Genomic DNA, 5,137 nt, shown 5'->3' with positions numbered 1-5,137 from the left:
ATCAGGCTGAGAAGAATCAATCTAAACTGGGATGAAGAAAATTAACTGAGAGGAGAAACCTCCTGATTGGATGACATGGACCCACCTGATCCATGTCAGCCTTGTTGGAGCAGAAAGAGGTGGATCAGAGGAATCAGTGGATCAAGACTCAGGTGGCAGATGAAGAATCTCTGTATTCACAATGGAGTCAGAGAAATCTTCCAACGTGAGAGAACGTGACAGACCATTTTATACTGAAGACAGGCTGTGTGTGTGTGTGTGTGTGTGTGTGTGTGTGTGTGTGTGTGTGTGTGTGTGTGTGTGTGTGTGTGCAGACTTTTCCCTGGAACAACGTTTTTTATTTGAAGCAAGAAAGCAAGAGCCTCCAGATCAAAGTCAGAATTGATGATGATGTCATCAGGGGGCTTTGATAGTGTATTTATTTGTACCTAGAATTCTGTCTTTGATCTCAGGAGGACGTGAGAGAAACTCAACTTTAAAAAGTATATGAGAGCATTCAGCTTGGTTAGAAAACATTTTGACTGTTGAACAGCAGAGTTTGTTAGAAACAGTTTACAACACTCAGAATTAAATTGAAGACACAAAAACCTTCCACACTTAAATCCTGTCTCTAACTTCAAACTGGGGATGAACATTTTTATAATCAATCTGTCTCGATGTGTTGGCCCTGCCATGGACTGGTGACCTGTCCAGGATAAACCCCGCCCCTCACCTGAGGGCTGCTGGGATAGGCTCCACCCCCACGAACCATTGCAGATCATCAATAACCAAAGCTACTAAGGAGGATTACAGAGTTTGGGAGTCAGTGACTTAATAGAGTCTAACAAAGGGTTGAACCTGAATGAGACAGTCACCCTTCAACATGGGGCCATGGCAGAGTGAACCAAGAACACTACAATGGGGGTGAGAGTGGAGCCATGATGGACTCACAGTTCTTCACCTCCACCATCATGTGGACCACCTGATCACCTCTCCCTCAACCTCTAAATAACTCATTCCCTGACCGGGAATCGAACCCGGGCCGCGGCGGTGAGAGCGCCGAATCCTAGCCACTAGACCATCAGGGACCACACTGAGCTCTCCAACAACAGAGACTATAGACAATGACTCAAGAACACAGGACTCTGCGGTCTCAGCTTGAGATGCAGAGGGTCCACCAAGACCACCAGACACCTCAGCCCCCTAAAGACAGTCCACCCCCAGGATCCTGCCCCCCTCTGCTCCAACTCAGCCCTCCATTCATAACATGACTTTCGCTACATCCAAATTGCCAAGCGGAAACCTACGTCCGAACTGCTACGACCTAAACATGGCGGCACCACTCAGACACCCTAGAAGATTGGTGGTGAAGCACGACCTCTGCTGGCAGAGCACAGACACCGCAATTAGGTAGACAGCACCAACGAAAGCCCCACCTGCTGGCCTGACTGTGGTACTGCACTCCACTCTGAACAAACCCTTCACTCATTCTCTATTATTAAGCACGTTAACGCACCTGTACAGGTGTGTTCACATTATATACATATTATATATTTATGCTTGGCCGTTTTTGATGAACTTGGGCGGTACTCTGGTGCAGGGATGAGGTCATGGAGCTGATCTGGGAGCAGTCCTGATGTTAAATGCTGTGATGAAGGACAGTGTGGAGGAAAAATGAGTCAAATTTCAATTTTAAACAGTTTAACGTTGTTGGCAGGACTCCAACCTGAGCAGGGAGACCCCAATGGATTTCTAGTCCATCGCCTTCACCACTCGGCCACAACGACCACATTCACACACTTTTGTAGGAGACTGAAATTAGACAATGAAAGTTCATGTCGGCACAGTCAAATATTTTTGTCCTCTCTCAAAGACAAACTATTTGTGTGTGTGTGTGTGTGTGTGTGTGTGTGTGTGTGTCAGTGTTGTGACTGAGCAGTGAAGAAGACGACCTTCTGACTCCATTTTCTTTGTTGCTCTTCTATCAGTTCCTCAGTTTCACTCATCAAGTGAAGCAGCTTTGACAGGTTTACTTCTCTGTGTGTTCACAACTTTGGTCTTTAAACTCCTGACAAACTCACCACGTCACACATTTGGTGAATTAAAGCAACAAATAATGACATCATGATGATTCAGGTTCGGGGGCACGGCCTGGAGGCAGAGTGGCCGTCTAGCAGAGTTGCTGGTTCAGTTCTCACTTCAGCTGGTGACCATGTTGAAGTGTCCTTGAGCAAGACACTGAGCCCCTCATTGCTCCTGATGACCAGCATCCAAGACCAACAAGCTTCTGATTCTCTGAGGCAAAGTCCAACACAGGAAACAGAAAATCTTGAGTTTGTCTCACATTTTTTAAAGAAACTCAGCACAGGACAGTGATAGGAGGCTGGTTTCCTTGATGTGGGCTTCACCTCCACTGCTGTCCACATTTAAATGCTGGCTGATGCTGGTCCCCTGTTGAAACCTGGACCAGACCAGGGACCTTCAGACCTTCAGTCTAACGCTGTTCCAGCATTGGATGAAAGAGACTGGTGCTCTCATCTTCCTCAACATTGACTTGTTCTACCAGGACAAGAGAATCTGAGCTTGGATGTCATTTAGCAGTCAAAGGCTTGTTAAACTGGTCAACATCAGCTGGTGTTCACTCTGATGATGTAGCGATGGTCTGGATTCTTCCTTCTGGAGCACCAAGCTGCTGGGAAGAAGCCTGATGATGTCAGAGTTGTGTTCAGTGGCTCCTGCTGGGTCCATTTCTGACAAATGGGCTCCAAAGAGTTCAGCTGTTTAAAAGGCTCAGAGAAAGCAGCACATCATGGTGGTCAGGAGACGAGGTGGCCGAGTGGTTAAGGTGATGGACTGCTGAGCCATTGAGCTCTGCAGGCGTGGGTTCCAATCCCATCCTCGTCGTAGGAAACTTTGGTTTCTGCTCCTAGATTCTGGAACGACTCTGAAGTGTGAGGCTTTTCAAGAGGAGATCCTGCAGCACCAGAGAGCTGCAGTTCCAGGACCCCACAGCACCACCTACTGAATTGGATGATAAAATGCAGTTCTGGGACTTTTGTTTTTTGGTGACAGCGCCACCTATCGAATTAGATGATAGCAAATTACTCCTTTCGAACTACAGTATTAAAGGTTTATTCCACCAAAATACTACTTCCTGTCCTTTAATTTCTGACAACTGTATAAAAGGATTATTCCAATTCCTCCAAAATATTTTCAAACAAGTTATAGTTTTAAAGGTTCATTCCACCAAAATACTTTCTAATTTATAGTTTTAAAGGTTCATTCCACCAAAATACTTTCTAATTTATAGTTTTAAAGGTTCATTCCACCAAAATACTGCTTCCTGTCCAACTTCTCAGTTTTAAAGGTTCCTTCAGTTGAGGGCTCCTGGTTCTGTGTGAGGGGTTGAGGGTCGATATGGGATGATGAGGAAGATTTCATGTCCCGATGGTCCTGCTAAAGTAACTGAGAGTCATGACATCAAACAATGTCACCAAAATATGCTTGAACTATTAAAATGGCAATAAAATCTACTGGAATCATTTTACCACAAACACTTTTATTGTGATTTTGTGAGCATCATTTTTCAAACATTATAACATAAACTTTAAAAAGGGTCCATTCACTAACACTCTTACTTGAAGGTAGTCACTGATATCAGTAAACAGCTGATAAAGATTTGTGTTCATGTTTTAATTCTCTACTCTGACCTGTGCTGAGACACTGGACCAGAGAGGAAGACCTGCTCAGCCTCCTGCATGGACCAGTTCTGCAGCTCAGTGATGACGACGAGGGATTCAGCATTGAGTTCATTTTAAACTTTTTGGAGGAAACACCTGTAAATTAACCAGCAGTTACTGGTGATGCTTCACAGTTTCCAAGCTCAAACGGCCTCCTGCTTGTTGGACTCACAATTTCCAAAAAATGTAGACATCAAAAGTCAAATCATGTTTTTGTTTGGTTTTGTGTTGTTTTGTTTTTTACTGGAGGAAAACTTCAAATTGTGATGATGTGTCTGACTTAGAAACTGAACCCCCAAAAATCAAAAAGTCTCCTTCTTCTGTGCCGTGATCTCTGAGCTGATCATGATTGATCTCATCAATAATCCTTGGCAGCCGACCAGTCACACACAGCCCCCCCCCACACACACACACACTGAGACATGCAGCAGCTCACAGTAACTGCCTCAGTCACACAGCAGATAGACTCCTTTCTATAACAAGATAAGCAGTAGAAATGGATGGAAGTGATGATGAACTGATGAACAGGTGATTTGTCCAAAAGTCAACATCAGATTCATTTCCAATCTGTGGAAGCAGTTTCATCTTGAGGTTCCAGGTAAGAACAGCCAGCTGTGGGCTGACACACATCTCTTCAGGAGCACTTCTATGCTCCAAACTTGCCAGGTTGAATTGTGTCTGTATTCTGAGGGCAGCAGGAGGACGGAGGAGTGAGGACACACACATTTGGAACTGAGAGCAGCTGTGTGTGGGATTTCCCCAGCAAAGATGAAACCAGCTCCTTCATGCTGGCTATGAAGGCTCACAGTCACACTGACGCAGCTACAAATACTTTGATATGCAACAGACTGGTTTCTCTTCTGGGAGTTTGTTATCAACTGTTGTCACATTTATGGATCAATTTAGCTGATAAGATGAAGGCTCCAAAGGACCAGCTGGAGATGCCGGGGATTGAACCCGGGGCCTCATACATGCAAAGCATGCGCTCTACCACTGAGTTACATCCCCTCTGTCAGAGTCACTGTTTAACTGATGCAGCAACACAGAGGGAAGTCAGGCTCCAGGAAGCTGAGGCTGCTCTGTTCTCAGTCCAGTCCAGAGTGAAGGTTTCCCTCTCTGAAGCTTTCCAATCCAGCCCAGATCCTCTCTGACCAGCAGGAGTCTTTGACCAGGAAATGAGAATTATATTGAACGTCTGCTCATTCTCAGAATGAAGTAAAAGTATTTGTGTTCCTTAAATAATGTACAGATGTTAAGATCAATTATTAACATTGATTGACAGCTCATAACAACTGGTAGTACAAGTACACAGTAGAGACGACTGTAGGAAGTAGCAGTTGTGAGCCTTGAAGAAAATGCAGTAAAGACAGGAAGCCCCATCACATTGTCAGTGTTTCAGTGACTGGCATTGTGAAGAG

General features: G+C 44.9%; 2 non-coding genes across 2 annotated transcripts; both read right to left on the bottom strand.

Moving 5' to 3' along the window:
• Positions 1 to 995: 995 nt before the first annotated feature.
• trnae-cuc (transfer RNA glutamic acid (anticodon CUC)) lies at positions 996 to 1,067 on the bottom strand. The gene has a single exon. It is a non-coding gene; the product is annotated as a tRNA-Glu (tRNA).
• A 3,588-nt stretch (positions 1,068 to 4,655) lies between these two features.
• On the bottom strand, positions 4,656 to 4,727 carry trnaa-ugc (transfer RNA alanine (anticodon UGC)). The gene has a single exon. It is a non-coding gene; the product is annotated as a tRNA-Ala (tRNA).
• Positions 4,728 to 5,137: the final 410 nt, after the last annotated feature.

This window comes from Aulostomus chinensis, chromosome 1, assembly GCF_037954235.1.
Source record: "Aulostomus chinensis isolate RoL2024-O1b breed Wild chromosome 1, RoL_Achi_v1.0, whole genome shotgun sequence".
In the NCBI taxonomy this organism is placed as follows: Eukaryota; Metazoa; Chordata; class Actinopteri; order Syngnathiformes; family Aulostomidae; genus Aulostomus; species Aulostomus chinensis.
This window is presented reverse-complemented; position numbering and strand designations above follow the sequence as displayed.